Here is a 14,081-nt window from a genome sequence, read left to right on the forward strand (position 1 = left end):
ATGAATTCCCAAACAGCTCTGGGTTGCTTTTGGCAATCAGTATTGCTATTTCCAAGTGGTTTCAGGCTACTGTGTGTGTAGCCCAATGGTGGTTTCAGGCAGTGACCTCCTGTGCTCACTAATATAGGCAAAATTGGGTGGCAGCCTATTTTTCCTTTTTTTACTGCACATTTTTGGATGGTTTTGAGCGAGCAGCATGCTTTCTAGTGGCCATTCTGATGTTTCTGCTGCCAGCAATGCACAGTACTGTTGCAGGGCTTGGATGAGTGGGTTAATGCATCCCACAACTTGGAGCCGGCATATGAAATACATGCGGTTCTCTGGAGCCCGCATATGAAATATCTGCGGTTCTCCAGGGGAGCACAACAGACAGTTTCGGGTACTCCTTTTAGTCTCGGCTCAGCGAGACGCACCAGAAACTACTCTGAGGGGCTCTGCAGCAGTCTCCCAATACTAGATCTTCTTCCAAGGTACCCCATTTGGAGCTAAGGCTGACCCCAGTTCTGCTGTGGTTTTGGATACCAGGGTTCGCCATGAGGCTTCCCCATCTGGAGCTAACTGTACCGAGTCTTGACTCGAGGCCCCTCTTGAGGTGGCTATAAGACCAGGGTTAAACCTGAGGTTCCCTTGCTTGGGGCTAAATACCAACATAATTGAGAGTCTCTCATCGAGGGTCCTGGCTGTCAGGGATATCCATATGCCTTTCGGCATGCGCGGCCGTGGTGATACAAGTTCTGTTGAGGGGGCGAAGGAAGGCGGTCACGTACCACGGACCTTCCAGTACCGGCTCTGCCGAGGATCGTCCACTAGAGGCCAATTCTGGGGAAGCCTCTGACGTGTCTAGTAAACACCCTAGATCTGCCAGTACCGGCGCTGCCGAGGTTCCTTATTCAAGGCTATGATGGCACGCAAGGCCCCCGACTCCTCTGGGGAGACTATTGCTTCACTTGCTCCTGTGATGCAATTTGCCCCTCGTGTGTGATAATGGCGGCCCAGCCTCTGCGGGCCACAGCTGCCTTTTTGAATACCTCCCTTAAAGTGAGGTTTTACATCAACAAGCAGGGCCCAAAAGTATGGTGGAAACGGGACTATGGACTAGGAGTAAGGTAGTCACTACAGTGAGTAACTTTGTTAATCACTTACCATCTGGGAATCTTATGGTTACATTATGGATCGGGTAGAATCCCTTTGCTTTAAAATTGGTTTGAATGCCGAAGCTACTTTTAATGTTTTGGTGATATACAGGCCTCCTACTATGTCTGAGGACTTTTCAGCTGGCCTCTCTAGCTTATTTCTCCCTTTATTGAAACCCAATTTGAGTTTTCTCATAATGGGGGATATTAACCTATGATTGCAGCACAATGATGAAATAGCAACGTTAGAATTTCAATCAGCCTTGAAAGAGATTGGCTTTGACCATCTGATTCACATGCCTGCTCACTGCTCAGCAAAAATAGAAGGGGTACCTGTTTTAACATCCCTAGTTCTACATGTCAATCAATCAGAAAATACAAAAGAACTCGAACTAGTAGACAAAGGTAAGGATGACGGAATGCACAGGTGATTTTTAACTTGGTTTCAATTCCCAAGATTTTATTATTTTATTCAAACAAAAAATGCTATGTCTAAAAGCATATTAAACATTTCCTACAACATTATGGCCCATTCAGTTTTCATTCGTTCACATACATACTATTCTCATCAATCTCTCATTCCACAATTCATTCTTTGAAAAAATGGTCTGTATATAAAAAACAGTTAAACATCTATTATATCTCCATATGATTACAATTCATTATAAAGCATCCCCACAAATTTGGGGTATGACAACAGTCTGTGTTCTCTTATTCCCACAGATTCACGTCGACACGTGTTTCAGTTGCTCTCTGCGAGCATCACCATTAATACTCTCTCTGTACGGCAACCTTCTTCAGGACAAAACAACCCATTTTTCAGGCACATATATTGGCATGGGCCACACCATCTATAAAAATATATAAAACACTACATAAGTATTGGGCACACCCGTCAATCCTTTTCAAAGTATTTAATTGCATATTAATATGGTATGCTTTAAAAATGTGTAAAGCATCATCCGACTCACCTCCTATCCGATGGAATCAGGAGGGGCAGGATGTAGTATTAAATTTCAGCACATCTCAATTGGAATCTCGAGGATGATTGTCCTCTGATCTAAGGGGTTAAGGCATATACCTATTACCATCTGTTATACCCAATTCATTTGATCACAAAAGCCAACATTATTTATATGTTTTTAGTAAATCACAATCAGTATCCATAAATGGAAGTACAGGGCTCTGTCACTTACTCAAAAGTGGAAACAGCCACGATCTACGATGTTAATTCGTTTTGGGCGCTTTATTGGATGGAAAAAGTGGCTTCTAATTTCAAGGCTTCCCTTCTTTCCACACCTTGTGTATGGTTCATCTAGTGGTTAGATTTTCTCAGGTACGTGAGTTTGTAAAATTATATACAGAGAACTTAGTTATTTACTCCGTGTGATTGATGTTATTGAGTATAGAAATATCTAACTTCATGTTTAAACATTTTCCCTTTTATTGTTTAAAATAGCACTAGTGCTCCCAATTGTCAAGGTGGGGGTGCGCAAGCCTCTAGTAATTGATTCAAAGGCAAACCAGAACCTTATTGTTTTGTGGAACGCATCAATCTCTGATATTTAGGTAAGCAACAGTCAGTGTTGTTTCTCGGGCGGCATCATTCTTCAATTATCAACATTAATGCCCGTATTGACTAGTTAGAGGATCAGTGCCTCCCGTTCTTAAAATTGACTAGGGCGACCCCCTCCCATATCAAAAGTGTGCGGTTTCTACTTCTGCACTATTCAAGCAATCATGTCCAGTGGCTGACATGTGTGTTCCAACTTACCTGATTCTCGCCGTCTGTGAATTCTCCTTTCCGCGTACACCGCAGCATTCACAATGCAGCTGGCGGGGTCGCGAGTTACCATTGATACGGCTCCTCATGTTCATACGCATAAAAAGAGGACTAGAAAAGTACTTGTGTGCGTGAGGGAGAACCTCCTCACTTCGCAGGCTCTACATCAACTCGTTATTTTTCGTTTTTTTGTTTTATTTATAGACCATCTCGCTATGGTGTTTCAGCTCCTGTTGTAATTATTAATATTCGCCAAACAACTGGAAGATCGAGATAACAATACCTCTATGTTGGCCATAGAGATAGAAAAAGGACTATTCGGATGTCTATTGCCGGATAATTTCAATCAATTATTACATTCAGCCTTCATGCTATAGACACAGGCCTTCCACTTGTAATATGCATTTTATTTAGATCTGTATTCAAACAAATGTATATATACATTTCAACTACAAATATATAAAGTATATAAAATACACTGAAATGCAGCATGTTTTACTCAGCATCTGCTATAGGCGTATTTTAGTAAGCGAGCACTCGGTGTTGCACCAACATAGGGAATGCTAGACAGAGCCCCTCGCTCTTTTATTTTCTGTCTGGTGCAGCAAAAGAGATATTTTACATATTTGCAATCAGATGGTTCCATTCCATGGATAAATTCAGACCTCGTTTCACTGTGTCTAGAGTGTATATCCAGCGTTGTTCCTTCTGACGTAGGAGAGTGCCCATGTCACCACCTCTCTTTGAGGGCTTTATTACTTGTAACACTAACCATGTAAGGTCTGTTTCTTTATGCCCACATCTCCCAAAATGTTCCACAATAGGCTTGTCCGCCACTTTATTCTTTATACATGATCTGTGTTCCGAGATACGCTGTCGTACTTCCCTGGTAGTCTTACCTATATATAATAGGTCACAAGGACATCTAATTACGTAGATGGCGTTCTTGGTTTTACAGTTGGTATGTGTTCTGAGTTGCCATTTCACTTGCCTGTATTCAAAGTCAGTTCTTACTTCTACCATAGGGCAAACTACACATCCTCCGCATTTGTGGTGACCATTCACCGGGGGCAACCCCCATTGGTTTAGTATTGTCTGGTTATTTTTTGGCTCCACACATGTATGTACTAGTTTTTGCCCAAGATTTTGGTTCCTTTTAAAGGCAAACATCGGTCTCCGATATAGGGACCCCTCTTGTTTCACAAGATCCCAGTTTTGATTGACTATCTTCTTAATCTGGTTACTTATTGGATTATAAGTAGTCACACAGACCAATCGCTCTTCTTTTTCTTTTGGACAGTGTGTTAAACATACATCTCTATTAGTATTTTTGGCCCTCTTCAGATTATTTTTGACCAGTCTTGTTGGATAGCCCCTCTCCACCAGTCTATCTTGTAACTGTTTTGAGTGTTCCATGAATTCTTGTTTGGTGCTACAGTTGCGGCGTATTCTTAAAAACTGCCCATACGGTAAGTTATATCGTAGGCCTGCAGGGTGAAAGCTGGTATAATGCAACAAAGTGTTGCGGTCTGTTGGCTTTCTATAGAGTGTTGTCTCCAATTTGGCTCCTACTTTTCTGATAATTAAATCTAGAAAGCTCACCTCGACCATGCTGAATTCCATGGTGAACCTAATGTGGGTATCCTGTCTATTTAGCCATTGATGGAATGTTTTCAAGGATTCTACATTGCCTGTCCATGTTATGAAAATGTCGTCAATATAACTATGCCAACCCATCAGGTGTTGGCATAGGTCTGGGATGGCTTGGAGTGCATTCAGATGTCCTGATACAAACTTGTCCTCGAAATCTGCCATATACAGGTTCGCCACATCAGGGGCAAAAGTTGCCCCCATGCTAACCCCTCTGCACTGCTTGTACAACTGTTGTTTGTGTAGGAAAAAGTTTTCAGTCATCGCCAACCGAGCACATTCCAGTATAAATGATGTTGGTGGTTGGTGAGGATTATTTCGGGTATACAGAAAGCTGCCCAAAACATCTAAGCATTCGAGCTGTGGTATGGCTGTATACAGCGATTCAACGTCCATTGTTGCCAGGATCAATCCCGGAGGGCACTCAATTTCTTGTGTAATTTTAATCATGCTTGTTGAATCCTTGACGTAACTTGGCATCCTCTCGACAAAAGGTTTCAAGAAGAATTCTACATACACTGACAGTGGCTCGAGTAAGGAGTTTATGGCGGAGACAATAGGCCTTCCAGGAGGATTTGTTTTGTCTTTGTGAATTTTCGGCAGTATATAAAATGCTGCCGTTTTTGGATAAGTTTTATTCAGAAATCGTCTTTCTCCCTCACTGATCCATTCTTCTCTCATGGCGTGGTCAGTAAGGCTATTTATTTCCTCTTTCAATCTTAGAGTTGGGTCTTGTCCAAGGATTTTGTAGGAGTTTGTATCTCCCAGTAGTCTTAGGCATTCTTTTTCATAGTTACTAGTTTTCATAATAACTATCCCGCCCCCCTTGTCCGCGGGTTTGATGGTAATGCCATCTGTATCACACAGTTTTTTTAGGCTGTCACTTTCAGCTCTGGTTAGATTGTCTGGTTGGAAATGTTTCTTCTTGATGGCTTCCTTCACTTCTTTTGTAACCTTATTTTCAAAAGCCAAGATCTCAGGCGGGCAAGCGTATGGAGGGGGGTTAAAGGCCGATTTGTTCTTAAGACCGGTTCTATTAGGTATATCTTGGTTGTCTCCAGATGTTCCTTGTTGAGTCCTATCTAGATTTGGTAGAAAAATCTCGAAGTAGTGTTTCAATCGTATGTTTCGATGGTGGTGGCGCGAGTTATGGTTGCTTAGCTTACCATAACTGGCGAATTTCAAGGGTTTTTCGGTTTTATTGGAACCATAATGTCCCTTTGACAAAGTTTTTTCACTGAACTTCATAGGTTTTTATCAGCTCAACTTAACCATAACGTCCATTTAACAAAGTTTTTTCACTGAATTTGAAAGGTTTTTAGCAGCGCAACTTAACCATAAAGTCCCTTTAACAAAGTTTTTTCACTGAATTTCATTGGTTTTTAGCAGCGCAACTTAACCATAACGTCCCTTTAACAAAGTTTTTTCACTGAATTTCATAGGTTTTTAACAGCACAACTTAACCATAACGTCCCTTTAACAAAGTTTTTTCACTGAATTTCTTAGGTTTTTAGTAGTGCAACTTAACCATAACGTCCATTTCACAAAGTTTTTTCACTGAATTTCATAGGTTTTTAGTAGTGCAACTTAACAATAATGACTTTGACTTTATATACATGTCATATGGAACTGACTGAATCGCTTCTACTGTACTTGATGTCCGCGAACTCATTTAATGTTCGCGGACATGTTCGAAGAACAGTACCACTACCTAAAAACTCTGGGGGTTATGTTTGATTGTTATATCATAACATAGGAACATTTAACAAATTCAAAAAGGAGCACACACACACATTATATGTACTAATACATAAGAAATATAACCCATATATACAACACACTAACCATTCATTTAAATGCACTATGTTCTAAAACGGAATATACCACAAGAAGATAAATTGGCTTCCAACATAATTACCTCACAAACACGACAGAACTGAGAACAAGAGCAGACCCACTGAGTACATAGGACATATCTTACCTGAAATAGTAAGTGTACTTCATTTTATTCATATATTTATAAACGTTCTGTATTAGATAAAAAATACATTATCTTTTTTTTTTCTCTCACAGAAATTTCTAGTACTCTGGAATGGCTAGAGGAGCATTACCCACATGAAGAAATGTCAGAAGATAGTGAAACTAATGGTAAACACTTTATAATATAAACCATTTAAATATTATTATTTTGTATACATTTAACATATATATATATTATTTTGTACAGTGCATACCAAAATAGAAAATACTTCAGAAAAACCTGTTATGGATAACACTTTTCACAGTATAGAAGAAAAAATGGATTTATTGTTGACTAATTTTAATAATTTGAAAACTTTTTTGGAAGATCATTTTAAACCAAAAACCTCGTACCATTGCCCCACATGTACTTGTCCCTCCTCACCATATCCCAGTCAATTATCCTCAAAACCTCTCCATAACCCAAAACGTTTTGATGAGACTTCATCCCTCCTTCACCTAATAACAATCATGTTGAAACCCCTAATTCTCCTGTTTTTGTTTCTGTTTCTGCCTCACCTTCTCTGTCATAAATTATTAATATATGTTAAATAAAGTTTAATTTTTATATTGTGTTGTAAATAGTTTTTTTTTTTTAAATCAATGTAGGTGTCCGCGGACAGTGCAGGTGTTCTGAAATGTTCGTAAATAAACGAAAAAGGAGGTGTCCTGAAGAACACTATACCTGTTCGTACTGTTCGCTAGCAAGATGAAACTATTCTAAGAACACACGCGGTGTCCTGAAATGTTCGTAAAAAAAAAAAAATTAAAGTATCCTAAAGAACACTATATCTGTCCGTAGTGTTCGCTATCAAGTTTAAACTGTTCTAAGAACACAATTGGTGTCCTGAAATATTCGTACGTAAACGAAAATGGAGGTGTCCTGAAGAACACTATACCTATTCGTAGTGTTCGCTAGTAAGTTCAAACTGTTCTAAGAACACACGCGGTGTCCTGAATTGTTCGTAACTAAACAAAAATGGAGGTGTCCTGAAGAACACTATACCTGTCCATACTGTTCGCTAGCAATTTGAAAACTGTTCTAAGAACACAATTGGTGTCCTGAAATGTTCGTACATAAACGAAATTGGACGTGTCCTGAAGAACACTATATCTGTCCTTACTGTTCGCTAGCAAGTTTAAACTGTTCTAAGAACACACGCAGTGTCCTGAAATGTTCGTTTCACGTGCAACGCATTTTTAATTAGTTCGGGACCCGAACAGTGTCCGTAGAACATCAACGCGCATGCGCTAGCCAATCTCCGTGCATTTGGTGTCCTGCGGACATGCACTTCCTTTGCGGACTTGTTCGCGAACGGATCATATAACCGTGCCCACGCTGATCGCGTGTTCTGAATGCGAACACTGTTCGTGTCCCCGAACAAATTAAAAGTACATTTTCAATTAATCCATAATATTTTTCAATAAAATCTCACTATGGCATAAGTCCCACATAGTAATCCTGAGTTTCTACGGACCGCGCACAAGCACCCCTATAAAAGACCACGCCCTAGAGCTTATTCTCATTGTGTTTCTGGCTATTCTTCAGAACACAGCGATTTTTGCTGACACCTGCAGATTACACCATCATCGAGATGGCATCCCTGGCTGCTGAACTGCCACCTGGTGCTGCACCTGCTTCAGCACCACCCCCTCCACCACCACCACATCCCCAAGGGCCTGAAGAGGGGAACAGGAGTGAGGATGCAGAGGTGGAAGAAGAGTATGATGAGAATGAGGTAGAGGAAATCCCTACTACCCTCCCTAGGCGTGAAGTTTGGGTGTGGCGGTTATTTACCATTCATGGGAATGTTCCTAAGGCTCGTGCGAACCGTGTTACCTGCAATGAGTGCAAAATGATGCTCAGTTGCGGGAAGCACGGTAAGTACAGCTTTGGGACCACTACTATGAAGCGACACCTGAGGTCATTTCACTCTGGGGTTATTCGCAGGGTTGTACCTTGCGAAGAACGTAGCAGGTTGATTTCCTCTTCTTCATCCTCTGTTTCTGATCTTGTCACCACAAGGACCACCTCTGTGGGACAGCGTCTTCCTCAAGCTGCCGCACAGGCCATACAGAATGCTGATGACCCTGACCTTTCGAGGGTCACAGTTGTATGTATGTACTGTGACACAGTCCTCTGCAGGGGGGAGCGACTTCATAGTGCTTTTGACACTATCGTCTCAGAGCACGAGAAGATCAGCTCACTACCCAAATAAAACCCACTGTACATCTTCCTCTCTCAGCTCGCCCTTTCTTATCCCTGTGGTTGGTGTCCCCCCTTTACCTTCCTTGCCCCTCCTCTCCTAGTGTCTTGTGTATAAAAAACCAAAAACAAAAAAAATTACAAAATATCAAAAATCCAAAAAAAAATAAGGCTCTTTTCAGAGCCGCCTTTCACAGTTAAAAAATAGAAGTGAAAATAAATGAAGCAGGGCCCTTTGTATTTTTTAGAAGTCTGCGGACAGTTCGCGAACATTTAAAAAATTGGGTTGCTACCCTATCACTAACATTGCAATTTTCTCTGGGAGGAAGTGGTGGCTCTGAAAAGAGCCTTTGGAGGTGTTTGTAAGTCAAAAATTATAAATGCTTAACACCTACTTCAAAATGGATGTTGTAATTCCAAAAAAGGTCACAATGCATTTTGTACATTTCTCAGAAGAATCTGATTGCCACCATAAGTAAGATGGACTCCATCTTTGCGAAAAATGCTTGTACTACGAAACAGAATATTTTCATTGTGAAAAGAACACATGCCAAAATCTTTTAGAAAGGCACAAACAGCTTTATTAACATTGCGCCTTGCTTTTTCCATTTGTGGACCAAATGAAGAAGAACGAAGCCACATTTGTCTCGCAATCCGTGAAAATATCCTTGAGAATTAGGAAACATGTCCATAACCTTCCCAAGTCCTTCTTTCATAGCAAATTGCAAAGAAATTCCAGTCACATGTCCTAAACTGTTCCCTCCACAATGAATTACAATTATGTATGGATGTTGCTCTGTCTCCAAAGTAGCACAGAGAGGTAGCAAGTCCAACCACTTTATTCCACGTACTCCATGCCAGTGTACTTCCACATGTGGGAATCCAAGATCTACAGCTACTCCACAGCTTTTGTTAGGGAGAATTATCTGTTTAGGCTGAATTTCCTAACCTAGTGAGTCCCCCAGCAGCTTTGCTGGATTTCTGGAGTTTGTTTTTTTCATCCTGCCAAGAGTGAGACTCTTTTTTCTCCCACTCTTGGACATGATTTGTGGTATTTCTTTGAATGTTAATGTGTTCTATGGGCTATGGAGTCTTTTACTCCGTAGGGTCTCATGTGTTTTGCTATGTGTGTTACACAGCACCCTCCATGCCGTAACACTGGGGTTTTCTAGGTGACCCCCACCATAGACTCCATACCCTGGGACTGACTACTGTCTCCCAGGGCATGTAAAGTCACCATTGGCTTTACTAGACCTAAATTTACTAACAGAACCAGTACAAACCATCCTATTGTGGACGTACTGGTAGGGGCAATTCGATTACCCCTGGGTCTGTTGTTCGAGGGGGCACTGTCCCGTCCCCCCTCGTCGAGTTTTGGCTGGTGGCAGTGGATACTACTTTTTATATTCGACCGCAAATATATTCCTATGGGATTTTCCCATTGTTCGAGGATAATACTTTTTCTATGTAGCCTCGGTCATACCGCCGGTTTATTAATTTAAACAAATTCACCGGTTGGTATTTTCTGCCAGAACTCGGTTTTTAAATGGCGTATGTGTTCGCCTCTGTAACTTCAAACCAAAGGTTGAGCCCTTTGTTCCACTTTTGGCGGGCTTCTGCACAGAAGCCCTCCAGAGTGGTGCCATTCTGTGTGGGTACCACAGGGGGTATGGTAGGGGCTTTAGGCACCCAGGACTGAGTTGCCTTGCCAACTCAAGTCGCACTCTGGTGTGATTGGCCCAAGTGGTGAGACGCCCCGCTCACCACTTAGCATGTTTGATTGACAGCTAGGCTGAATAAATGGGGGTTTTCTGCATAAAAGCAGGGCTTTGGGGACTGGGACTTCAGAAGTCGCCACAGGACCTAAGAATCCGACGAGGGAGAAGCTGAGCTGACCTGCAACGATGACACCACCGGTGTAGCCCTGCTGAACTGACTCACCACTTCCCAACGACAGAGGAGATCTCCCTGCTGGAGAGTCTTCTTCCCTTTTACTGGTGGGAACAACCAGTCCCTTGCTTTTTCTTCGCTTCCAGGACGTCTAGTGGTCGAATTGCCCGTGCTGAGCACCCCGGCAACCGGATAGCCACTAACCACTGTACCGCGACCAAAAGGTGGTGCCTTGTGACTGAGCACTCCGTGGCTGGCCTCTTCCCTGGTGGTGCAACGATCTTCAACTTTCCTCTACGAGATCATCTCTTCTTCTGGCAAAGCCCCGACTTGCATCCACCACCAGGAACAACTGCCCCCGCCGGAACTGTCTCTCCACTTTCAAGGTACTGTGTCCGCCTGGCTTCCCTTGTGACGGTTAGCGAGAGCTGTCTTAAATCCTTACCTTTCCACTGGGTTGCCTCCAGACCTTCTTAACTTTTGTTCTAAAACTGGTCCAACCTTTCTGTGACATTTTGCTACAAAGACTTGAAGTGCATTTCCACTGTGATATTTTTGGGACATACTGCCTTGCCTCTCTCCGAGTGGGCCTGGCCTCTGAACTTTGTGATCTACAGTAGACCCTGCCTTGCTTGCCTTGCATTTGCTTCGTAAAAGTGTTGGTACTGAGTTGGTTTCATACCCTGCCTTTTTCTCTCCCTTTCTAACGAATACTAGAGTGCCATCTAGGTTAAGCACTCACCTCTGTCTGCAAATAAGTGGTGTCTTTGAACCTAGACTTGTCGAAATATTGTTATGGGATTGATATATACTTATAGTAACTGTGATTGAAGTTGTTTGCCATGTTAGTGCCAGTGTGTTTTTCATAGATGTGTTTTTAAATAAATAATTATATATCTTTACACCCAAGCTCTGATCCGTGTCTGCTTGTTCTACTGTGTAAATTGCCCTATCTTGTATACTCTATATACTTCCTAACTCGTCTTGAGAGAAGTCTGACTGCTCAGCCACAGCTACCAGGTAAATCTGGGTGGTGCAGACTGCTACCAATTGGGTTTACTGCTAACTCCTGTAGTCTTAAACTTTTTGCAGTGGTCCCAGAGGGAACTGCACAGGTTTCTGCCTAACAGCTTTCTGCATGCACCTTCAACCAATATATCCATGAATCTCCCAAAATCCATTCATCTTTTTCCTAAAACACACAGACATAGCTATCTCTTGTTCCCTCAGCAAAAACAGTATATGAGAAACTCTCTTCTGGCACAACACACCCACTAAACTTTCCTGACCAATCCCTTTCAGTACTCACTCATTTGCATGACTTCTGAACCCAAAAATCCCCGGATGTAACTCCCGATGTCCACGAACTACCGCCATGTCCGCGGACATATCGTAACATGAACAGCCCTTCTACCATTTCCACATCACTCTCTCTGCCATTCCCTCATTGGATGTAGCTAAGAAGTCACATGACCATGCACCAATCACATTCAAGACCTGTACATCTAACTGCATCATCATTGATCAGCACTGCAAATGTACTGTGAATCTCTCTGAGTACAAGTGTCATATAATTGGCAAGCACCATCTACCAAAAATACTGTACAAGTGTCAGGAATGGCACTCTTGTCAAGAGTGGCACAGGGTACCCAAGTAGGGTTTGGGTGGCTGTGCTGAGGTAAGGTAGCAGATAAGCACACACAGCAGGAAGTTCAACAAGAAAGAAGAGTAGGAAACAGTAGCTGTGAGCCAAAAGGGGCAAAAGATACAAAGGTACAAACAAACGGGATTCCCTCTTGGGGTGTATGCTGAAATGGGAAAGAGTGTTCCACGAACCTTAGGAAACTCCAGCCTTCTGCACAGATTGCTATAACAGAGGCCCACGCTGTATGCTGATGGCTGGGAACAACAGCAGTGGGTGTCTGTAACACTGAAAACGCGACAAAGGAAGGGGCAGAGGTTTCCTGCCGGAAACCAACAGGCAAGCTCTGTACAAAGGGATTACATAAGACACATGAGAAGACAAGAACAGAAATATCCAGCGAAAAGGAAGTCAATGAGCAATCTAGCAGAAGGAAATGAAGGAAAGGCAGTTAGACTGAAATAGATAACCTAAGGTGGAGTACAGAGGTCTCAAGGAAGAGAACAAGGAGCATCAGTCATAAAAACAGAAGGCTGCAAAGTAGGAAGCAGGTCTGCAGTCAAGAGTGGCACTAGGTGCAGGCAAACTGTATTGGACTGCGGAGGACTGTAGTAGGCTGAAAGGCAGGGAGTCCAGAAGAACAGGATAGAGAGAGATTAGTAGTAGGCGACAGACAGAGAGCCGCTGACTGTAGAGGGCTGCAGAGGACTGTAATAGGCTGCAAGGCAGGAAGCCCAGAGAACAAGGGCTGTAGGTAGAAGGCAGCAGAGCGTGATCGGCTGCAAGGCAGGGAGCCCGGAAAGGGCACTGGAACAAAACAGGATAATGCAGCAACAGGAACAGCATACAAAGTAAAGGGTCAAGGCAAACAGGAGCTGGGAAAACTCAAGATGCAAGACACTGTGCTCCTGCAGGCAGCTGCTTATATACAGCCCTGCCCTGTTCTGAGGCAGGCTAATTGACAGCACCTGTAGCAGCACACCTGAAGACAATCTGCCTCCTCCCTCTCTGGTCCTGAGCAGGTGGAAGCAGCACTGGCCGCTTGGGCTTCTGGGGATTGTGGTCCCAATAACGATGAATGAGAATAGCCAGGAATTGAGGACTGCAGCCAGGTGCATTATGGTAAGTAGTAATTAATTGAATAAAATAAGAAAGAAAGAACCAAAGTTGAGCAAATGGAAATAAAAGACCCAGGCGTGAAAAGGAGTTGTTCAAGGAGTATTAGGAGGATAAATGAGTACCAAGTAGTCCATGATGGTTGCCAATGCGTGCGCCAGCGGCGCGGGCATTACAACAAGTCTCCAAGATTTCTACTTGCAGCTCCATGCATATCCATATGCATGAACACAAACTTCAGGTATGCATATTTTCTGTACAGTATATGAACACATTTTCAAACAGACTTTTAGCTTGTGTAATCTGTAAAATGAATTTACTGTATTTTTTTCAATTTCCTAAAATCAACTATCACTTATAAACCTTTATACTATTTACTTTCTTTATACACACACACACTCAAATCATGTTAAACTAACATTTTTTAAATGAAATATATAGACTACAAATATTCAAATAGAATTGCATGCAAGCACAATCTATGTTTAAATCTTTAATAAAATACTTATACAATTTCATATTTTTTTTTGTTTTTATCTATTTATTACTTAATTACTTTAATTTAGACATGACATTGAGGCGCTATTACCTAGAACAGCTTAGTTACAGAAATAGTGGTATTCACTGGTATATTATAAATTT

The sequence above is a fragment of the Ambystoma mexicanum genome, chromosome 12 (assembly GCF_040938575.1).
Source record: "Ambystoma mexicanum isolate Mex_15411 chromosome 12, UKY_AmexF1_1, whole genome shotgun sequence".
NCBI classification, from domain to species: domain Eukaryota; kingdom Metazoa; phylum Chordata; class Amphibia; order Caudata; family Ambystomatidae; genus Ambystoma; species Ambystoma mexicanum.